The sequence below is a fragment of the Acinonyx jubatus genome, chromosome C2, assembly GCF_027475565.1.
Source record: "Acinonyx jubatus isolate Ajub_Pintada_27869175 chromosome C2, VMU_Ajub_asm_v1.0, whole genome shotgun sequence".
In the NCBI taxonomy this organism is placed as follows: domain Eukaryota; kingdom Metazoa; phylum Chordata; class Mammalia; order Carnivora; family Felidae; genus Acinonyx; species Acinonyx jubatus.
Window position 1 is genome coordinate 139,577,954 of NC_069384.1, and position 24,542 is coordinate 139,602,495.

Here is a 24,542-nt window from a genome sequence, read left to right on the forward strand (position 1 = left end):
AGCTGAACGTGGTAGATGATGAAAACACAGTGGAGTCCCACCCGGCAAGAACAGAGAGTCGGAATAAGCCCCAGATTCGGACTGGCCCAGTGCAGACAATTTTTAGAAGAATTCAGTGACAGAAATTTTCAAAGATAGAATACCAGCCATCTAGGTGGGTAGAAAAAGATATCTTCATTTCCTTCTCTACTGAAAAGGCCTTGCAGGTTTTTGGTTTTTTTGGATAGAGTGGTTTTGTTTTTTTTTTTAAGTTTATTTGTTTTGAGAGAGAGAAAGAGGGCACAACTGGGATAGGGACAGAGAGAGACAGGAGAGAGAATCCCAAGCAGGCTCTGCATTGTCAGCACAGAACCTGATGTGGGATTCGAACTCACAAACTGTAAGATCATGACCTGAGCCAAAACCAAGAATCAGATGCTTAACCAACTGAGCCACCGAGGTGCCCCAGTTTCTTTGGTTAAAAAAGAAAGATCTTTGCCGACATGGGCCTTTTATCACAGGTTCTCCATTTGTTTACAGCTTTTATTTAATGAACGATAGCTGCAGTATCGAATTAAAGATGTACCTCCCTGGACATTCCTTGTGTTGATGGCTGATACTGCACATCAATATAAACGGGTCAGTTAAGGGCTCCATGGGGATGCTGGGGGAGTTTGGGCTGTAACAAGACATGTGGAGAAGGAAAATGTGGACAGGGATACCTTTGCCAAATGGGTTCCATCCTTTATACAAGTGATGGCTTTATTTTGGCTTTCAATGAGAATGGCTTTCCCCGAGGCACATATGGGACATAGACCGTTCAGGCTCATGACACAAACTCTTCAAAAAAACACAAGGCATGACAGTAGGGGATGTGAAGACACAACACTCGAGCTGCCCTTGCTCGGCCTCTGAGCTGACCTACGTACTTCCGTCTCCTCCTTCAAGTTAACTTCTAGTCTCCAAGAAAAAGTCAAGTGAAAACAAAAGTCACTCATGTCGTATTTAGCTGAGAAAGAAGGAAAGCAAGAAGATACATGAAAAAATAAATGTCGTGTTCAAAATGGAAGTTGGATGCCGCAGATGAGTTGTTTCCCGCAGTGTGAGAGGAAGTGGGTAATGAATGTATTGAATCCGAGGCAATCATTTATGAAATGCCAAGGACTATGGGGGTAGAATCAGAAACAGCAGAAAAATTAATGTGTTACTTTCTATAAATGGGAAGGGGGAATTTTAGCTAATAACCTTTTGGAAAATTAAGGTTATTAAAAATAATAAGCTGACTCTTCTATAGACCTTGATAGTTTCCAAAACACATTCGGAGGCATTATTTCATTTGATTCCCGTAACAACCCTAGGAGGTCTGCAGAGTGGTGTTTTTTTGTTGTTGTTGTTGTTTTTGTTTTTTTTTTATTTTTTTTTTCAACGTTTATTTTATTTTTGGGACAGAGAGAGACAGAGCATGAACGGGGGAGGGCAGAGAGAGAGGGAGACACAGAATCGGAAACAGGCTCCAGGCTCTGAGCCATCAGCCCAGAGCCTGACGTGGGGCTCGAACTCACGGACCGCGAGATCGTGACCTGGCTGAAGTCGGACGCTTAACCGACTGCGCCACCCAGGCGTCCCTGTTTTTTGTTTTTTTAATCTTCATTGTATAGATGAGAAACTAAAATTTGGAAAGGTTAAGGACTCACTCTAGATGACACAGCTAATAAGCAACAAAGTCAGGGCTTTAAAAATCTCAGTCCTAACTCTGGTCTGGTCAAGTACAGAGGAAACGCAAAGCCTGTGAGTTATCAGCGGGTTTATAAAAAGTGATCCACTTGACAGAGATAGAATAGCAATGTAGTTTGGAGGGCATGGGCTCACTCTGCAGCAGAAATTGCAAATCAGATGCCTGAGGTCATAATCTAGTAGTAGATGAGCTTGTGCAATTATGGCCCAAACAATATTTACAGTTTATTCAATTTTTAACAAGATTTAAAAATCAGGATGTTTTATAATAAAATCTGGGTATGTGGCTTCTCTCTTAAAATTGGCACCCCCTCTGGGGCACCTGGGTGGCTCAGTCAGTTAAGTGCCTGACTTTGGCTCAGGTCACGATCTCACGGTTCGTGAGTTCGAGCCCCGCGTCGGGCTCTGTGCTGACAGCTCAGAGCCTGGAACCTGTTTCACATTCTTAGTCTCCCTCTGTCTGCCCCTCCACCGCTTGCACTCTGTCTCTCGCATCGTCTCAAAAATAAACAAACATTTTTAAAAAAATTTTTTAATTGGCACCCCCTGGTCCCACTGACCAGTGTTTCCACGTGACCATAAGCAGCAAGGGCTTAGGAGCAGCTGTCTCTCTTAGAAAGACACGCACTTTGTAGTTTGCCACAGTCCCCAGCACTCCGTGTTGTCCCCTGTCCTGGAGTCCAAGGATCAGTTGATGTTTCTCATTGTGTCTGTGCTGCTATTTTTTTTTTTTTACCTACCCCTCTGTATCATTCACTGGATTCTTCAGGCATTTGAATTTATGTCCTCACATCTGGAGGCAGCCTCTGGGCTCTACCAATTTCTGGCTGTGTGACCATGGGCGGTTACTTTCATCCGTAATGCCCCCCATTTCTATTTCATTCTCTAAAAAAGGAATGATAATGGCGGCACTCCAGTGGGTATTTGGCATTTTCTTGTCGTTGTTACTTGTTCTTTCAACATTATTTCTTTCTTTGAAAGTTCCCATCTTATGGGGATAAGGAAATCTATCTAGTTTTCAAGCATTCCTAGCGTCTAGGGCACAAGTGAGGGACCCTCATCCTCCAATAAAACGGAGATGAACCAGACTTAGGCTGAACCTAGCTTGCAACCCGAAGAAACATGTGTGTGCCATTCATCTTGCAAGAGCCACATGTCATGTCTGGGGACAGCATGGCAGATGTGTCACTTGTACCATTCAAAACCTATCATCGGTTTGTTGGGATATGAGCTGGGATGTGTGTGCCCATTATTGGAAGCATCTGGGCTTCCTCCATGCTCTGGTATGATGTTAGCCACTATCTCTGGTTGTGTAACTTCCAAGCCTAGTTCTCTGGCCCTCCAGAAGAAGCTATGAGCTCCGGAAGATCCTGTAGTGGGTATCTCTTGCCTTTTGCCTCTCAGATCCACTCCACATCCTTCCCCTGTGCTGTATGTGTTGCACAAGGTGACCACTGTAAAACTTTTTTTTTAACGTTTATTTGTGAGACAGAGAGAGAGAGACAGAGCATGAGCAGGGGAGGGGCAGAGAGAGAGGGAGACACAGAATCCGAAGCAGGCTCCAGGCTCTGAGCCGTCAGCACAGAGCCCGATGTGGGGCTCGAGCTCATAAACTGTGAGATTATGAACCGAGCTGAAGTTGGACGCTTAACTGACTGAGCCACTCAGGTGCCCCTCAAGGCGACCACTATAAAATACATTTCCCAAGCCCCTGTGTCAGCAGGTTGGTAGAGCCTAAAGTTCATGCACTCTGGGGGCTCTCTTTTATACAAATAATTGAAGATTATAAATACAGAATGATGTACAAAAAGAGTGTTTATTTTTACTGAGAAAAAAAAAAATCACAACAGATTACAACTCTTAAAAGTTTAGAATGAGAAAAAACAGAATAAATAAAATATTGAAAGCCAGAAAAATAAGATCTGTTTTTATTTGCTGTCGAGATCTCTCTCTCATACTTTCTTCCGAGAATCTTTGGCTTTACACTCTTTGACTTTCTTTTCCTAGGAAATAATTTGCTGGAGACAGAAGCAGAAATATAATTCCATCTTCCCTCAGTATGTTGACTAGAATTCACTTTTTTATTAATGACAGTTTAGAAAAGTTTCCATTCTCAACTCCTGAGTGGTGTGGTTATGTAAATTTTTAGGATCGGTTTCCTTTGAGGGTAAGCCTCTGTCAGGCTGCTTTCCTGGAAGAGCTAGAAGAGTTTAGGGCAGTTTGGGCTTCTCATGTCGCAATCTACTGCTTTGTCGTTGGCATCCTCACGGTGAGACATCGAGGGGAGAGCCAGGGCCAACGGCCTGGTGGACCCTCACGTTTTACCGCAGGCTATTCGGACATCCGAAACCACACTTTTCACCTATCTGAATGTCTGGTGGGACATTTAAAATTCATGAAGGAGGTGAAAAAATTCTCAGCGGGGTGGGACAGGCTGATGTGTGCAGGCGTCTCCATCCTCTACGTACTCCAGGGTTCTCGGAACCCCCAGTCCTCCTGGCGACCACACTAGACTTAATTCCACACAGAAATAAGTGTGAGCCACATGCATATGTCCCACTAGACATCAACTAAATCAACTTCCCCAAACCAGCCCTTGAAGCATACCCCAGACCACTCTAATGCCCCCTATTGGGAGAGGAGGTGTGGTAAAGGGGATGTCAGAGCACAGACAGCCGTCAGAACCGGGAATTAAAATGGCTTATTTTCAAGTCCTCTGTGTAGACCCGTGGATACAAGTTGCTCAGGCCCTTAGGAGGCCTTGTGAGCGGTCTCTACATGGTAAGAGGCCCTTAAGCTTGAGCCTCACTAACTTCCCCCTCAGCTCCTTTCTTCCAGCCTCGTTTGGCCAAAAGGAGGCATTGGCAAGGCCTTTGTTAACATCCTCCCTTCCTTTTACCCCTCCAGGCCTAGGATGGGTAGCGGCCTCCTGCCTGTCACTGCCCCATTCAGTTTTCAGCTCTTATAAAACATTGGCGAAAAGCAACTGTATTAAATTCATTCTCTTGGGTCACCTAGAATAGAGTTGCTTTCCCAACTGAACTCTGATCCATATTCTTTTTCTGCTTAAAAGAATATGCTCGGAAAATTTTGTCTATTTCTGAATTTGGCCTAAATGTTGGTATAAACAGATGCCTATCATCCTCAGTCAGCTTTTTAGACGTGGCACCTAGTTGAGCCCACAGGTTAATCTGAGGGCCATTATACCCATAGGTTCTTTTTGTATTTACATATTTTCTGCTCTATCTGTTGAGAGATAGGAAGTATCATTTTTCTCTGTAATTGACAGATACGTAAAAGATGACATATTGTATTAGAAGAAAGCCTGCACTGTCGCTGAGCACAATTCAGAATCCCTGTAGGCACCAGACACAACACCCGTGATAGAACCAAACCCCTGAGCCTGGGTGGCTCCGTCGGTTAAGCGTCCAACTTCGGCTCAGGTCATGATCTCACCGTTTGTGAGCTCAAGGCCTATGTCGGGCTCTGTGCTGACAGCCTGGAGCCCGCTTCAGATTCTGTGTCTCCCTCTTTCTCTGCCCCTCCCCCCCCCTCTCTCTCTTTCTCTCTCTCTCAAAAATAAATCTACATTAAAAAAATTAAAAAAAAAAAGAACCAAATTCCAAAAAAATGGTACAAAGTAGTATCTGTAAATATTTTAGGCCAAGGAATCTAGTGGGATTAGAACTAGAAACGGAAAATGAAATTTTATTTCATTTGGAAAAGCATGCCCAAGAGGAATAATGTATAATTCAGACACATCGGTAGCAGAGGAACCCAGGACGGTGCTGGTGCTAAAAGAGGAATAGAATAGTGGTGAAGACCACTTTTGGTGCTGTGCTGTAGTCAGATCGTAATAATATTTTAGGACCCTAAACTGGACTGGAAATCGATGAGAGAACAGCAGATGGGATGTTGGCCATAAATGGTGAAAAGAAAAGGCAAAACAGTACAAACTGCATTGCAGAGGACTAACCCGTACGACGAGATGTTGTCCTTTGTCTTTTTTCTGTATTGGAGACATTTTCAGAAATGGGACACTTTATTGTAAGGGACCGCAAAAGTCATTCAAACCCTAGAATTTGAGAAGGAATCCTAGAAACTATTTGGTTGATCCCCTCAGTGTACAGATGAAGCAGTGAGAATCCAAGAGAGAATCGGTTCGCTTCGGGTTAGCCACATGGGCCAAACTAGGACTTCTCTTTCCCCTCAGAATTTTACTTCCGTAGGAACTTACAACTCTATAAATGCTAACTGAGAGAAAACTCATAGCTAACCATAAGGATTTGCTGATTCTAATTAGCGTAAACAAAATCCACGTTTGCAGAGATAAAAAGAATAATGCAATAATTAAAGGTATCTTGTTATAAGAGTAGCTGCTGTGTTTTGTTCTCCACTGTATCCATAGTATGTACCTTGTGTCTGACACAGAGAAGGCATTAAATGGACGTTGGATATTCATTAGCTGGATCATTGGTTGATGAGTGGATGATTAGATGGTTGGATGAGTGGGTAGGCGGGAGGGTGGATGGGTGGAAGGAAAGGTGAGTGACCTTCGGGGGGGGGGGGGAATTTAATCTGTTCCCTCATTTCCTGAGGAACAACTGACCTTGGCAATTCTGGGCCATGCTATCTCAGAATGAACACAGCAATAACCACATTTTGTAATAATCCCAAACAGCAAGGATTTCGTATCAGGTAACATAATAAAGCCAGTCTCATTTTCATGATCAGTAGACTTGAGATTTCCAAGAGAGGAGCCCAAGAGTGTCAGTAGATGGATAGTAATCATTTCCCTAAAATTACAAACAAGACCTCACTATGTGTGACTAAGTGGGCGAATGCCAAATTAGTGAAGAATCTGAATTCTACAACACGATTTTATGGCTTTTAGAAACCTACAGGCAAATGGGAGTAGGCTAATAAAATATGATCTGGAAGAGATCATTGGGGGAAACGCTTCATTAATTGATAAGGATGTGTAATCATCTAAGTAGAAGAACACCTCCTATCAACTTCAGCGTGCTTTTAGAGAGTTCCCTGTATGAAAGCATTCTCCGGGCACCTCTTTTACACTTTTAATTAGGTATGCAAACCTTTTTCTTCACACCCTCCAGCCTCTGTTTGATTATTCACAAGTTTGGGATTAGTGGAATGATTCTCAATTGGCGATGTTTTCTGGGACACCACCGTAGATGGAAACAACAGGCATCCTGTTGAATGGTTAACTCGAGATCGGGAACATGCTTCACTCGGAAAAAGTTTCACTTGAGTGTACCTTCCCCTTCCCCCCCCCCCCCCCCCCGCCCAGTAAGGTTTGTCTGTCTCACTGATTAATTGTGTAATTATTAATCTTCTACGTTTTGTAAACTGATGAACAGAAAATGAGTCTGCCATTTCTTTCCCCGTTTTCTCCTCCGTATGTAGCTGAGTTCCGTCACCATCAGCACTAAATTCCATTCGGAGTTCACAGCCGTCACGATAGCTAGTGCAGTTTTAGGTTAAGCATATTTTATCCATAAATTGCTATATTTGGTTCTCGAGTTATTATTGCAGTTCCTTGGGGTACATTTAAATCCACCTTATTGTAATAGATTATGGAATATAGTGGCTAATGTGTCTAATGTAAAATAAATGACTATAATGATTTATGATGCGACACTTCAATTTTATTGAACATAAGGATCATTGTACTAAAATGGATGGTGTATTGCTGGTTTAGCATAAAATACTGAATAACATATTCAAGAAAATGAATGGCTTGGCCAGTTCATAATATTCTGCCCCTTCAGCTGAGAGGTCTTTAATAAGCAAGAGTGTCATTACACTTGAAAATGTATGTATAGGTAATCCATTATCTAGAACAATGACAGGGATCTGCTTCAGTCCTTATTAAAGAGGGGACTCTTTGGAAGAAAATGCCATTCTTTGGTCTTCCTGAAAGAATGATTTCTACCCAACCACGGGGCAACTGTAACAGTGCTTAGCAGAGTTGTAAGTGGCCCCCACATTTAAAAATTATCGCCTTAAGACTCTCTCATAACCTGTGAGACAGAGGGGAATTTCAGGAGGGTTTTGATTTTTTTTCACCATTGTCCTCGGGCTGTATCCTTAATGTTCTTTCCGTGTCCATTCGCCAACCTTTTGTTTTAACTCTTGCAGCTCCCGGCTCTTATAGGAACTCGAGCCCGTGTCTTTCCCCTGAACTCCATGTTTGTGTTTGATTACTGATTCATAAGGCAGATGTAAGAAGACCTGAGTGAGCTGTGAATTCTTATTAACGGTGAGACTACAGATAGTTTTCAGTGATACACTGGGCCCATGTATTTGTGTTCTCACGCCAGATAGATAAACGGAAATGCTTCTATAAAAGTTCGCAAGTTTAAATTGATGGTACAGTTCTGTCTTGCAAAAAGTGGGGGCACATGAAGCATACGGGAATTGACAGGACCCTTTTCTGACTCTCTCCCCTTTGCGATCCTGTGATTCTGCCCTCTCAGCCCCATGATTCTCCTGGAACCCAGTGTGATGCCATAGGCACGTCCCACCAGAGAACCACCTCTTCATAGAATCGTCTCAACAGCCTCCATCTCCTTCACGGGAGAATAACCAGCTTTCCTCCTCCAGTGTGAGGGAACCCGAATATTTGGAAGCCAGCTGCCGCATTTTGGGTAGGGCTCCTAAGTTCATTACCTGTGCTCCCTTTCAGCGTGTGCTGAGTTCATGTCCATCCTCCAGCCCTCAGCCCAGACAAGCTTATCTGACCAGCCCATACTGAGGCGTGGTCAGGCACCACACAAGCCTGTGACTGGGGGTCTTTTCCTTATGGGCCAGAGAACTCGGGTCATTAGGATGCTAGGCATCCCCGGGGAGTTTTGGCTTTCTTCTCCTTAACAGCAGGTTTCACCACCGCCTGAAAAGGCACGGGTCCCCACGAGAAAGTGATAGGACCATGAAGCGAACACGGTGTGTGTGGAGTTCGGGAGTTTTACATTCCAGAAGTAGAACATAATGTTTACAGCGGATCCTGCATTATGTAGATTTCAGGCCTTTATTCGTTCAGGATACACTCTCGGGCTGGTTGTTGTTGTTGTTGTTATTGTTTTGAAAAGGTGACACAGCCTGGAACTATTCACTGCAGAGAGTAACGAAGGATATCTTGATATCCTAACTGAATTTGGGAGGCTTATGGTTCTATTTCTGGAGCATCATGGATATTTTCTCTGTAGTCGTCTAAAAATGAAAGCGATAAGGACCACCTTTTTTGCTAATGGGTATGTTGCTTTTGGATCTCTTGCTACATTAATCTAGAAAAGACCAAGGCAAGGGGTGCTGAGATACTTATGGCCCCACAGGTCTCCCGACCTCTACAGCTCGCCCATCATCTGTTCTAGCCTCAGGATTCTTTTCCACCATAAATTCTATGCTGTCATCGAAGATCATCAGCCTGTTTTTGTTTGGGGTGCCTGGGTGGCTCAGTCAGTTGGGCGTCCGACTTCCGCTCAGGTCATGATCTCGCGGTCCATGGGTTCGAGCCCCGTGTCGGGCTCTGTGCTGACAGCTCAGAGCCTGGAGCCTGTTTCGGATTCTGTGTCTCCCTCTCTCTCTGACCTTCCCCCATTCATGCTCTGTCTCTCTCTGTCTCAAAAATGAATAAACATCAAAAAAAAATTTTTTTTTAAAGACTGTTAGGGTGTTTTCTTTTTTTCTTCATACCTTCATATTTTCTCTCAAAATATCGTAGTCAATTTAAAAGGTTCATAAGGTCTTACCGCTGCCCCAGAAGGTCTTATTTTCTCTGCATTATGCCCTCATACCAGCTTCAGTTTGAATCCCTGTCTGATCATCTGTGGGAACTATTCCTCAGTATTATGGCTACAGAAAAGGAATTTACCGAGGCCAAAACACACAGTCTAAAGATTGGCCATTAAAGGGCTTTCCTGCTCTAACTCCATTACCAATGCAGCAACCCCCCACCCACTGTTTCTAGCTCCTTCCCCATACTGTGCTACCCCCACAGTTTTGTTTTCAACTGTTCATCATGGCAAACATCTACTTTCTTCTTTCTAAATTCTTATGCTTGACTTCTTAGTGCCAAAGTAGTATTTAGAATCCAGGCTTCCACTTGTGTGGGTACACAGGTAGAATTATTGATGTTAACGTGTTTTTCAAAGTGCTAAAGGGGCTTTTTCTGAAACCTAGGATTTACATACATATTTTGACCCGAGATGATATTTGGCTTCTCTCCCAGTGAATTCATCCAACTATTTCTTCTTTCACTCTTGAAGCATGTATTATGAGCCCAGGTAAACCCTTGATGTCCTTCACTTAATCCCTTCAGAATACTTTGATTTACAGAACAGAGGCTTTTACCTGAGACATATTGAGGTATCCACCCATCATTGATACTTAAAAGTATTTTTTTTTTTTAAATCTGTATCCTCCTTCAAATGATAAGCTATATATACTCATCAAAGGAGCTCTGGGTTTCTTTTGGGGAGTGTTGTTTTTCTAAGCATTATAGCGTCTCTGAGGAAATCTGCCTCAATCTGCAGGGCAGATCCCGCAGTCCTGGGCACAATAAGCCTGGGACAAGTTTTGGAAACGATAAAGGCAGTCAACTGCAATTATCCCAGAGTTAAGCAGGGAATTCTTCTAATAAGTTGTGTGAGACACATTTCCCCAATGGGAACTTGACCGCTTGGATAGAGCAGTAATGTATTTGCTTCCTCCAAGCCAGAGGTACCTAACTACTTGTGTCATAAACTGCTTCCTATTTTTTTTTTTTTTTTTGCCAAAAACACGTTAACATATCTAGGATACACTTTACAGAGACCAAATGAAGAAAAATTTTAAATTGTGCCATCAGCCGTGTGCTTCTTGAGTAAATGTGAAGATACCTTGTTCCTGGGTCAAGAGGGCTCAGTGTTAGAAAGTCCCGGCTTCTCCCCTGAATGAGCTCTGAGTTCAGTGTGATACCTTCCAAACTAAAAAACTTGTTTGGGGAGTTTGTGGACTCAGGCAGTGGGAGGATGGGTGCTACCTTGATGTAATGATTCTTAGGCTCATCTGGAAAAAGGAAAAGATGATCATAGTTAAAGGCAAAAAGTTTGTAAAAAGGGACCAAGAGGGTAAGACCTTCTTTCCATATAAAGTGCATTATAAGCAGTGGGAATTCAAACAGTGAGCCAGTGGTGTGGGAGTAGCAAGATGGGTGGTGCTGCCCTGAGTCTAGAGGTGGTCCCAAGTACATCGGGGAGGTCAGTACATGAGCTGGCCAATCAAATGGTGAGATGGTATACTCTTTAATACGTGTTGGAAGAGAAATAAAGCAAGCTTTCTGCTCCATTCCTTCCACCTGAGCTACACTTTAGATAAATCACGGAGGGATAAATGATGGTAATGGGAAAAAAAAGAAAACGTTCCTACACAAAGTTCTGTAAGAAATCATGAGTGTACTTGATGCTAAAGAAGGGAGGACCTTTTCGGGAGGGACATGAAATGCAGGAGCTATAAAATAAAATATTTTATATCTGACCACAAAACAAAATTAGGTTCTCCTCAAAGGTTAAAAGACAGACAGCAAACTACTGTATCATATTTCAAAGATCTGACTTTTATACTCAGCAGAGTCATTCATTTATATATGAATATACATACGCAGAGAGACACGTGTGTATGAATGCACAGATACCATTTTAATTTCTCCAAATAGATTCATAGTATTTATGTACTTTGGGAGGATACACACCAATTTTTTCCCCGTGCTTTTGGGGCAGTCTTTTATTGAATATACTTTTGTACTCTTATTCTTTTACTAGCATAGCATGGATTATTTTCATAAACAAAATGAAAACCTTTGTTGGCGATGGTGTTTAACTTTGAATGACCCATAAATCGGTGCTTCTTAGTCCTTTTGGAGACAAAGACTCCATTAAGAATCAGATGAAAACGACGGATTCCATTCCCCGATAAGGCTCAGAAGTATAGACACTCCAAATACTGCCTGAGTTATGAATCCTTGCTCGAAGTGGTTCTCCTAGAGTGGGCTAGCCACTGTTTCTGTTGCTGTACAACCTCACCCAAACATAGGGGCTGAAAACATGAACCATTTTATTGTTCATGATTCTGTGCATGAGAAATTCAGGCAGGATTCAGCCAGGTGCAGCTTGTCTCTACTTCCGTTGAGGTTGTCTGGGTATAACAGGTTATCTGTGAGGATCCAGTAAGGCTTCACGTATAGCCTGGGGCCTTGGTCCGGTGTGTCCGCTGAGGTGCTCTCCATGTAGCCTCTGTCCGATAAAGTCCCCCGTGCTGACTACATGGAGGCCTGGGGCAGAAACAGAAGCTGCATGATCTTTGGAGAGCCAGACCTGGCAATCACACAGCCATCATTTTCACCACATCCGTTGGCCAGAGCAAATCACAGGGTCAGCCCAGATTCAAGGGGAGGAGAAATACACTCAACAGTCTCTTTGGACGGAGGGGTAGTGTGCTCGTCCTGCAAAAGGACTTAAGGGATGGGGTTGGGAGTGCTGTGAGCAGTTTTGGAAATACACTACCACAGTTTGACTCTGAAAATGTGGTGCTTTTAGCCAGCGTGTGAATTTGTCCGTCTGTGACCTAACGTTCATATTCAACAAGAGTAATCTAGGGGTGACCGTAAACTGACAACAGTCACGTGCTCGATTTAAGTACCCGAGGGGGGGGGTGGTGGTTGTCGTCGTTGGTTGGTTGGTTTTGTGTCTGTTTTTGTTTGCAGCTTATTCAAAATGACTGTATGTCTGGAATGGAAAAGTAGATGCCGTAAGTTTAATTGATATATTGTATTCCCCCCCTTTTTATATGAGATGTTTTGCCCGTAACTTTGAAAGCTTTCATTTGGGAAGTCTTCAGAAAACCTGTATTATCCTGGATAATGGAAGGTCATGCATTTTGATGCTAAACCTTCAGCCGCACACCAAGGAGAAGAACCTGGGGACAAACCAAGGGACAAAATATGAGCCAAGGCCCCACAATGGATTAATGGCAGTGATAAGACTTAAAAATGAAGGTCGGCTTGCCTGGGTGGCTCGCTTGATTAAGTGGTAGACTCTGACTTTCTGCTCAAGTTCTGATCTCATGGTTTGTGCGAGCGAGCACCACGTCGGGCTCTGCACTGGCAGCGTGGAGCCTCCTTAGAATTCTCTCTCTCCTCTCCCTCTCTCTCCCCCTCTCCCACTTTCGCGCGCGCACACACACACACACACACACACACATGCATACTCTCTCAAAACAAATAAACGTTTTTTAAAAAGGTCAATTTATGACCCCAAAGCCCAAGAGAACTTCCAGTTACACATGATACATTAAACCACAAGTTTATTTCCCTTCCAATACACCAGTCAGACACTAGTAATTCACTTTTCAATCATACCAGACAATCAAGAATTGCTAGGCAAGGAGGAAAGCTTCTAATGTAAAATAGACTCCAAAGTAAACCAACAAAAGGGGAACTTAAAACAGAGAATAAAGGAAACAGAAGAAACAAAATTACTGCTTTGAGGTCTCTGATAAATTGAAAGATATTTTAACAAAGATCAGGAAACTGAAAAGAAGAAGCAAGAAAGAGCCTATGTAAACAAAAAAAATCACTCAAGTGAGAAAAGATGTTAAACGCAAGTTTTCTTGTGGTCGCAGTTTTATCTAAATACAAGATCCACAGACCCCAGATCACTTTTTAGTCCCCATAAGAGAATGTGAGATGGTTTTTCATCCTTATCATCACCCACCTTAAGCATATGTGAGAGAAGGTGAGGAGATTTATGAAGGAAGGACAGTAGTGAGTATTTCTCTAGAGAGAGTCAGTGTGTTCTGTGTGGCTCATTCCCCCTGGGGAAAGGAAATGAACTTTTAGAGAAGCACTCAAAGATGTCGCTACGTGTCTCCCTAAAATGTGGGAGGACAGTGAGCCCCAGCAGGAGAACAGAGGAGCAAGGGTTGCCGTAAGAGCACACTCCATCCCACCAGTGCTCGAACAAATCTCTGTGTTTCCCATGGGTCACATGGGGACACTATGGAAAGGAGCAGAAATGGCATCATCCTAAAAAGGACCCCTAGATGGGCAAGATGTCCCCAATTGTCTATTGAGACAGTGGCGTAACTGAGACTATTTTTAATACCTGGAAGAGGCCCAAGTTTCTTTCAAGGGCAGGAAGAAAACACTCAAAATAATACGGTTGACAGAGTAGGGTATTAAAAAAATAATTTCCTTAATTTCCTGATTTCAGCCTTGCAAGTCCAACTTTTTTTCAACAAAGTAGATAGGTTTGTGGTCTCAGCGTCTTTTAATGTGTTCTTACCAGATCTCTAGCTCTTGTTGTTAGCCCCTGGAGTCTCTTCTGAAACTCTGAGACAGTCTGAAAGTCAAATTAACATCCTTTAATAGAAATGAAAATATTTAATAGGTAGGATAAATGAGATATCAAGAAACTTAAAAAAAATGTAGAATAAAAAGACAAAGGGATTATAAAATAAGAGGGAGAAATAGAAAGATTTAGATCAACCCAGAAGGCTTAACATTTGACAGGAGCTCCAGAAAGAGCAAAGAAAGCAAGGGAATGGGAGGGGGATAAAAAAGTTTCTAAGATCCGAAGGACACAAAGTTTCGGGCTGAAAGGACACAACAAATGCTTAGGTACGGTAATCAAAAAATCAATAAATACAAAGATCCACATCAAGGAACACTACTGGGATATTTCAAACTGACACATAAAAGAAGACTCAGAAAGCATTCAAAAAAGAGGAAAAAGTCATACTGAAAGCAATTGGAATCAGAAAGACATCAGTCTTTTTCAATAGACACATTAGAAGAGAAAAAACATAAAAGCAGTATTTTTTTATAATTCTGATTGGAAAAGGTTCTCAACCTAGAATTCTACACCTGCCCAAACTTTTCATCGAGGGTGGCCATCGAATAAAGACATCTTTAGGTAAGCATGGTCTCAGAATAATTTCCCTGCACTTTCCTAATGTGATCTTCAGGGTATGGCTTTAGTCAAATGAGGCAGTTAACTCCAAACTAGAAAGGATCCGTGAAATAGAATGTCCCACACAGGAAATTAGAAGTGTAAAGCAGGGTACAGATTGGGAAAGATATGGTACCAGACAGCAAACGGCACCATGCGTCTAGAGAGAAAAGAGTTCAGGTTCGATCAAGAGAATGAAGTGCTCTGGGAAGTTCTCCAGGGTGTGAAAAGGAATTGATATATTATCTGGTCTATTCAACTGTTGGAAAATAATACCTATAAGGGGGCATTATTTTTTAATTATTTTTTAATGTTTATTTATTTTTGAGACAGAGAGAGACAGAGCATGAATGGGGGAGGGTCAGAGAGAGGGAGACACAGAATCTGAAATGGGCTCCAGGCTCTGAGCTGTCAGCCCAGAGCCCGACGTGGGGCTCGAACTCACGGACCGCGAGATCATGACCTGAGCCGAAGGCGGCCGCTTAACCGACTGAGCTACCCAGGCGCCCCATAAGGGGGCATTTAATAGCAAATTAAGGAGGTGCCTGGATGGCTCAGTCAGTTGAGCATCTGACTCTTAATCTCGGCTCAGGTCATAATTTGATGGTTCGTGGGACCTAGCCCTGTGTTGAGCTGCATGCTGACAGTGCAGAGCCTGCTTGGGAATCTCTGTCCCTCTCTCTCCGCCCCTCCCCATCTCATGCTCTCTCTCTCTCTCTCTCTCAAGATAAATAAACAAACATTAAAAACTAAAAGAAATTTAAGGATATGCAGAAAACTGAGCAAAATTTTAAAAAAGCAACTATGAACTCATTTGTACAGGAAATGAAAAAGAATCATAGTACACTACTGGGCTCTGCAATAAAGAGTAGACAGTAAAACTTTATTAGGAATTATAAATATTCCTTATCTATCATTATAAATATACATTTAAAAATGGAATGAGGAGAATGACATAAAATCTGGATCCTCATATCTCATAAATAATATCAACATACAAAGTATAAAATCAATATGCTAAGAAATATCATTATAAAGATTTTGGCAATCTGGAGACCAGGATAAATTACTAAAGGATATTTAAGGAAAAGAGATGAGAGTTTAGGGGTATGGAGAGGGAGGGGCTAATGTTATCTTTCTTTTGTCACCAATTTTTTTTTAATTTTTACATTATTTATTCATTCATTCATTTTTTGAGAGAGAGAGAGAGTGTGTATGTGCATGAGTGAGGGAGAGGTGCAAAGGGAGAGAGAAAGAGAATTCCAAGCAAGCTCCATGTTCAGCACTGAGCCTGACACAGAGCTCAATCCCAGGACCCTGGGATCATGACCTGAGCCAAAATCAAGAGTCGGATGCTCAGCTGACTGAGCCATCCAGGCACCACATGTCACTGTTTTATTTTTTTAACAATACGTATAAGGGGCGCCTGGGTGGCTCCGTTGCTTAAGCGTCTGACTCTTGATCTCAGCTCAAGTCTTGATCTCGGGGTTGCGTGGAGGCTATTTGGGGAAAACAACAACAATATATGCGTATTATTTTGACAAATTAAAAGGAATCAAAAAGAAGTGCATCCAACATGACTCGCTTTGACGCCATTGATTCCACATTATTTGTTGGTCACCAGTTTTTAAATGTTTTAATTTTAGTTCATTAATTTTCTTCCAAGTTTTCATTTAAGTGCAAGGTAACACGTAATGTAGTATTAGTTTCAGGAGTGGAATTTAGTGGTTCCTCCCTTACATATAGCACCCTGTCCTCATCACTCATTGAGTCTGTTCCCCTACCCACCTGCATCTATCAACCCTCAGTTTATTCTGCACCGTTAAAATTATCTTATGGTTTGCCTCCCTTATTTTTTTTCTTACCTTTGTAAAGTCAAGTCTGTTTTTACCTTATTTTATTTTTCCTTCTTTTTCCCTATGTTCTTCTGTTTTGTTTCTTAAATTCCAAGTATGAGTGAAAGCATACGGTATTGGTCTTTCTCTCACTGACTTACTTGGCTTAGCATAGTACACTGGCTCCATCCACATCGTTGCAAATGGCACGCTTTCGTTCTTTTTTGATGACTAAGAGTCCACTGTATTTACATACCACATCTTCTTTGTCCATTCATCAGTCGATGGCCGTTGGGGCTCTCTCCATGGTCACCTTCTTTTTTCTAATCAGTGGGCGTCGTGGAGGGTGTGAAGATAAGACACAACTATTTCCCTGTGAGGGTTGCTTAGGGAGGAAGACGGGAGTTGGGTGAAGTGAAGAACATGAGTCTACCTCCCCCAAGACTGGGTGGTTGCTGAGCAGCTCCTCTGTGCCTGTTTTCTCATCTGTGAGAGAACAAACCTGTGCTGTAGGTTTTGGGGGAGGATTAAGTGACCGGATAGAGAGAGTACTTCAGTACTTAGCAAATACTAAATGCTTAAGAAGCAGCGGTTATCACTGGATTTTAGCTAATTACGTACACATCATAAGATGGTAAGTGCCGTGCTAGAAAGCCATCCAAAATGCTGAGGAAGCAGAGCCCATGGTTTTTAAACACATAATTCCCTGGTGAAGGTCATTGGTAGTTACAGGGCCCCGATCATGAACTGAAAAGCTTTGCAAAAGCAATCCACCATTTGACAGGCTTCCAGAACCCAACACATACGCGTGTTTTTGCTTGGCCTCTGTCTTCCTGCATTTTGCATGTCAGGCCAGGTTTGGCACTTCATTACCTTCCCTCGGCTCCGCTGGGTCCATTCGTACAGTTGTCTCTTAAGGTTTCTGCCCCAGCATAACCGCTAACAGCATTCACCCCATCTTCTGGCTGTCAGCTGAAAGGCCACTGAGAGTTTACTTCCTGAGAGGGGAGCTGCTGAGAAGTAGATAATCCAGCCAAATAGCCAGAATCCCACATGCTTACTTTTTACAAGGGCAGGCAAGCAAATACCGAGCATGTGCCTCTAAAGTCCTTGTCTTTATGTTCTCTGCTCTGTTCTCCTCTGGAGCTGATTTTTCTCACCTACGCGGCCAGGGAACAGACCAACGGAAAGCAGAGTAGAGAATGTGAAGCTCCAAATACAGAAGTTTTGTTGGAGTGTGTGGTAATATAGCCATTCGTAAACTTTCAAAGTCAAGTTAATACATCGTTCACTTGATTACTATTTAGCCAACAAACAGAGGTTTCTCAAAACATGCCAAACATGCTGTGATCTTAAGAGGAAAATAGGAAGTAAAATTATGTATTCCATATGATCTTATCTATGTAAGAAGAAAGGGAAAAAAAAAACTGGAAGGAAATAAGCCAAAATGTTAAGAGAGGTCATTCTGAGTTCAGAGATTATGAATAGTTTTTATTTCCTTCCTATTCCTTTTCTTTTTGTTTTTCTTTAGGAAGTCTGTTATTTTGTCATGAAAAAATATGTATATATGATTTAAAAATAAGTAGTAATAGCTTCAAGATAAATAACAAATTTACTTCCACAAATACCTGAATACTTATTTTCTGTTATTTTGTCAGATGCTTTTAGAATTCAGTGCCCTTCGGTAATGAAATGTATTTTATTCATTTAGTATTTAGGTTAATGGTATCTTATTTTTGCCATTTTCCTCAGTTGATTTTCATCCCTTTGCAGACAAGAACCAACTGTTACACTTCTCTGTATCTTGAGTGCCTGGGCTGGTCCTCTTCTGGTATCAGGTTCTTACAAATATCCCAGCTTTGGAGAAGGAAGGAAGGAAGGAGTGTGATGTTCCCACCAACTTAAGATACTTAGGACAAATTCCCAACAATGGCATGAAGCATTGGAATATGGCCACCTCTGTCATTACTTGGAACTCCACGGAACTGTTCCTACGTTTAGTGCCAATTACCTAAAGGTTAATGTGCTGAGCAATACCAGGAGAATTGGGGTTTTCCCAGGAAATGGTCTGTAGCACATTATGTTCAGGATGAGAGAGTGTGATTGCTTGCTTGGGAGCCCCAGAGTGTCCTGTGATGCTTTTCTCCAAGTGGTGTCCTAGTCTGTGAGGCTTAAGGAGAGGAAATCAAAACGACTGGGAAATAAACGAAGCTGGGAACAGTATGTACATATACTCAGTAACTATTTGCAACTCACCATGGGTGCAGTGATGAACATACCCCTGCCCTCATGGAAATTACATTCTAATAGAGAAGTTCCATTGGATCCCAGTCTGTTGGAAAGGGATACCATTGACAAGCTAGACAGTGTGAAGAGAGAGCTTTAGAGCTATGTGCTAAGTGGGAAAGACAGGAATTGGAAACGCATATCTTACTCTATTTTGTATTTGGTTTTCAGTTTAGATATGTCAACCACTGTCACCACCATCCCACACCCTACTCTCACCCATGAAAGGAAGGAAGGGAGGGAGGGAGGAAAGAGAGAGAAATTTAGAACCTGTTAACTATAAGGTTGTATGGAAAGTCATTCATGTACCAACCAACGGTAAGAAATACATTTTTTTTCAGGCACACGATTCTCCAAATCAGGATCCTAATCACCACCGCTATAGCTATTTTAGGAAGCATTTAGTTCTTCAGAGAGAACTCACAGCATGTATTTGCAGAGTTCCTCCACTCTGACAAAAGGCCAAATCTTGAAGGGCAAGAGGAACAATCAGCCTTATCTCCTACACTTGCACCTTGTTCCGTGTGCTCCAGAAACTGGATTTCTTGATCCACCAGGATCCTTCCCACTTCATGGCTTTTGCTGTTAATGTCCTCTGTGCCTGGAGACGGCTTCCACCAAATAGGCACTGGTCTTTCCTGGACACATTGTTCACTTTCTTGTTCAGAGATCTCCTCCTTACAGAGGCCTTCCCTGACCACGCTAGCTAAGATGTCCCAGCCACCCTATATCTTGCTTAATTTTTCTTTAGAGTACTTATTCTTTACTACAATGATAAGTATGTACTTGCTTATTTATGTTTTTCCACTAAAATGTAATTGCTGTAAGTAGAGATTTCTTGTTTGTCCTCTCCCCTTCTCTATCCCCAGAGCCTAAAAGGGTAGATGATGCAGTGGGTACTCAGTAAATATTTGTTGAATGAATAAGTGGATTTATTTAATTGAATTGAGTTTACCCAGAGATAATAATTGAAAGCTCAAGAAAATGAGATCTAACAATTGTTAAGTTACCTCTGTAAATAATTAACACTATATCTTTCATTCACTGAATCATAGGCTTTAAGAATAAAATCGCCATTAATGAGCACCCCCAGAACACACAGAATTTAGCAAAGTACCAAAACATAAAAGGCTTTTTGGGCCTGTTTGCTACATTTTGGTCACATGAGATGACATAACCCACATAGGATGACATAACCTATCTCCAAACCCACTCAACTCAGACTCCGCCTATTTTGCAGGAGGCATCCCGTGGGGGAGCCAGAGATAGCATCTAGAGGCTATGTTTACCAAGGGAAGGCTCTGGACTGAAAGTCCCCTGGCTATTGTCACTCTGTTTGTTTTTCATGATTGGAATGTGTAGCACTATTTGGGGGTGGGCTAGTGTCTAAACTGAATGGGTGAGGAGAAACAGAAAGACATTCTCTTTGCCACCTTTGTAGAAAAGCAGCTGGGAATATATGTACTGAATTACCCGCTATCAATTATTGATGGCTTTGGCTGGAGTCATTTACCCTCTCTGGTTACTTTGACATATGGCCAAAAGGCAGCTGTCAGCCTGCCTTGTTCTTCAGCAGCCTCTTATCCATAGGAAAGTTCTTAGGAAAAACTCTACACACTGAACTCACCTTTAGAAGCTTCTGTGGATTTCTGCGGAACTCCAGACAACCTGATTATCCCTCGGAGGATAAGTTAATCATCGATTCATTTATTTCATTTCTTCCAGGAAAGTAAGGCTGACGTTCAGCAGTTTATAACAATATAGCTGTTATTAAAATAAATACTTGTAAAGAGCCATTATCCTGAGCCCTTACCACCAGAGTCACCTGGGTTTTCCCACAAGAACCCGTCGCTAGACCTTCCCCAAACCACCACTAAAGGGTTATTACCTCACAACAGGGAGCCTTCTGGAACAGTTCTGTGAGAAAATAGCTAAGGTCTGTTCTGAGTAGCAGTGCCCGTTACCTTTCACATGAGAAATATTTGAGTATCTCCCTGCCTGACACTGTAAGTAATGAAACCTTCCTTTGAAAGTTCTATGTCCTTTACTTCATAACAATCCAAGCATAGCTTAACAGAGATGGAGCTCATGTAATCTGAAAATATTGATCTATTTTGAAACATCCTAAAGGAGCAGTCTCCCAGGATCTATTTCTGTTGCCTTGCCTTACCAAAACAAACCTCACACCCTTTGCCTAATTTGAGAGCATTTCCAAAGAAAGGACGTTCTGATTTTAACACGTACGCCCACAAGTGCACAGAGATCTCTCTCTCTGTTCCTGCACTGCCACCATGGCTGGGATAGATGAGTAAACTCTATTAGATTCCCAGGCTCCACAGTTACACTTCCAGAGTAGGTCTAAGGACTGGATCCAGCTAATAACATACACTGCAATGCTTGGCATCGCAACCTGTTCATTTTCTGCAAAAGAAGTGTGTCCTTGGTAGTTTCCACATAACGCTGTTTGAATCTCACATAACTCTGGCCACAGTTTCTGTGCTGTGATTTAGACCGTTTCTCAGAAATAAATTAATAAGATCCCCACTGTGGCGATGAGCGGCAGCTTAAGGCATGCATGAGGTCCTGAGTAGTTGAAAGGTTCCTGCACAGGCATATGAAAAACAAGATCTCAGCCCGTTAGCCGCTGGTAAGGAATGTATAAAGCAATAGAGAACGCTCGAGACCAAATGTCATTGATGTTGACGTACAGATACCCACTGACATCTTTCTTCCTCTGCATTAGAGTGTTGGGTGCTGATCTCCTCACTCATTATCCTAGGCTGACTCCAAGGGACTGTGAAGGGCCAGTGGAAGGAAAGAGGAGGGGACTTGAACTTCTGTTGTTACCATGTTAGCAATATTCATTCCTTTGGGGAGTTCCTTGGTGAGTTGCTTTGACCTCCATGGGATAAAAGTTACCCTCCCCATTACTTGACTCCTACATTTAACCATCCCTCTAGTCTGAGTCCTGGTTCCCTCAAAACTTCAAGTCCATTCTTTAGTACACAAGGGATGAGCCATTACCATCAGGTTCTTATCAGTCCTTATGCCTCTGGTTTTATTTTATAAGCAGCCTGGATATGTAAATCAATGCATTGTATGGGCAACAAAACAAAAACAACCCCATGACGTAGAAAGCAAAAAAAAAGGTACTTTTTCACTCAAATATATGGTTCCCCAAAGCAGTAAAGAAATTCTTTGCCTCCCTTCAATCTTCCCGGCCTTGGCAGTCTGACTTGGCTAGACAGGTGATTAAACAAGCAAGATTTTAGGGGGAAGGTCTGTCTTGGGGAGAAGAGACAAGAAGGAGGTAGGTGAAAAGCCTAGCAGGGAATTTTAGGAGAGCTCTCACTTTGGGGAAGTTATAGACCAAATGCGAAGCAAATGAAAACCAAGTGTCAGTTGGTTCAGCAAATAATTATGAAGCTGAGTGGAATTGCCACTTTGGTACCAGGTTGTCTGAGTGAGTGTAAAATCATTGTCATTAATCATTTAATATCACAATTATCGTCCATCAAATCTTCTACTGATATTCTCTCTATAAAGCCAAGGTGCTGAATTGTGAACTAAATAGGCATCGCCCTTGCCTCTCAATCTGTTTTCATTTGAAAGAACATAAGGACAGCAGAAACTAATGGATTGAACATGAAATGTTAGCCTTATAACCCCATTAGTTTTGTACCTGAGCGGATTAAGAGAAGGTGTTCTTGAGATCACGGATCTTTTTGTTGTTGTTCATATTGATCCTTCAGCATCTAGAACAGTACCTGGCATGAAGCAGGCCCTTGGTGCCTATCTGTGGAGTGGTCAAAAGCAAGGAATAAGTACACGGGGGTACCTGTAAAGTCTGGACACCAAGGTGAATATACACGTTGTCCTCAAGAACATCTTCCTTCTGTGAAGAAGTGAAATAACATGATCTATGTTTCCGGACTTCGCGGGTACCCTGTCGTTCGTGGAGTCGCGAGTAGGAGAAGATCATGGGACTTACGTTTTGTTCAGGGTGTGGACAGAAGGAATTTAGCACCTGTTTTCCGGTTATTCAACATACACTTCAAGAAGTGATTTTTTTCAAGTTCTTTGAATAAGGCTAGAAGGCGTTAAAATGTTATCGGGGAAGATATTTGGCACAACCCAAATCGTCCACCTCTCCCTTTTGGTGTGACCGAGCCTCCCATTTACCTTTCGAGTCTTTGTTGAAATCAGTGGGTTCTGGAGTGGGAACGCTTGTGCCCCACCCCCCAGAAATGTTTGTCACTGTCTAGAGCTGTTTTGGGTTGTCACCGCTGGAAGAGGAGAGCTGTCAACATTTAATGGGTAGAGGCCAGGGTTGTCACTAAATACCCTATAATCTCTCACAACAAAGAATCATCCGACCCCAGATGTCGGTAGGGCCGAGGCTTAGAAAACTACAGTTTCAGTGTCGTTTGGGGAAGCTTTCCCTGACAGACCTCAAACTCCGCTAACTTCCTGTAATATCTGCCAGTCACTTCTTACTTGTCTTCTGTAGTCTTGAGCATAATTATAATTAAAGACATCCTCTTTGTTCCTTCCATTAAAATCCAAGCCTCCCAGAAAAAAGAAACTGGATCTCTCTCGTTCGCCACTGCGTCTTATCACAACACCTGGCTTATAGTATGACCTCAGTACACATGTGTTGAATGAAGAAATCAACAAATGGCTAATATTGGAGACTAAGCAAAATAGATAGCTCTGTTAAGTAGAGTTGAGGTCGTAGCAATTGTCTGACGTTGGTCAGGTCGTCCTGGATTTCTCCTCTATTTCGCTTCAAGAAAGTGATATGCTGACAGGGGAAGGTAGAACTGTTATTCACACTCCTCTGTGTATACACTTTTAATTGACAGACCTACTGTAGTATTTCAGCAGGTTAGTTCTTTGTCAGTAAAGGAACTGGGGCATCAACCATGACCAAAAAAAAAAAAAAAAATCTTTGGAAGTTGAATGAGGATTGATCTTGTGGCAAAGACTCTTCCTTGGCTCCCACTGTACCCACTGAGGTTCATCTTCTCATTCTCTCTGGCAGCCATGTGACACGGCACTTGTCAGTGGGATAAAAAGGAGATGGGTTAAGACAGGGTTTCTGGAAGAACCTTGGCTTTCCTCACAAAAGGAAGAGGCAAAACTGGCCCCAGATGTCTTTCTCCCGATGAGAACCATCAACGAAATGCTTACCGTGGCAGTAGTTATTCAGTGAGAAAAGTAACCCAGCTCTGCCTAAGCCAAGCCACAGTAGTCAGGTGTTCTCTTACCTGCAGCTGAACACAGTCTGGCCCGATGACACGTTCTTTTGCCTTGGCAGTCGATCTTTCTCTGATCTTGTTAATGATGCAAGAGCAGAAACAAACACGGCAGCCGTCATGGTTTAGTCTGGGCTTGAATCTCACCATAAGCGTGAGGTAAAGAAAAGAGTCTGAGGTAGCAGAAATTGTGGCATTGAAAAATTAATGGAGGAGTCCAGTGTATATTCTAGTGAGCACAGCGAAGAGGTGCCAGAGCTCATAGTTTAAGAGGGAAAGTGATCACATACTTACGAAACTTATGACACAGAGTGTACTTGGCTGACTTCCCATGTACGTTTTGCAGACCCCCTTTTTTTTTTTGGTTCTGAGTGGGTGACTAAATGAGAATTTCAGATGGAGGTTTGAAGGTTCTGCATGGAATGGAAGACCTTAGTGTAAAG

At 42.4% G+C, this 24,542-nt stretch overlaps 1 protein-coding gene and 1 long non-coding RNA gene across 6 annotated transcripts in view; one reads left to right on the top strand and one right to left on the bottom strand.

Annotated features, from left to right (window-relative positions):
- The window catches only part of RARB (retinoic acid receptor beta), a 747,871-nt gene that overhangs the window by 477,063 nt on the left and 246,266 nt on the right, over window positions 1-24,542 (top strand). The gene's annotated exons all lie outside the window — the stretch shown is intronic.
- On the bottom strand, window positions 11,216-16,900 carry LOC113594166 (uncharacterized). The gene is made up of 3 exons (XR_003414492.2): window positions 16,717-16,900; window positions 12,386-12,497; window positions 11,216-12,043 (listed from the first exon to the last, which is right to left on the bottom strand). It is a non-coding gene; the product is annotated as an uncharacterized LOC113594166 (long non-coding RNA).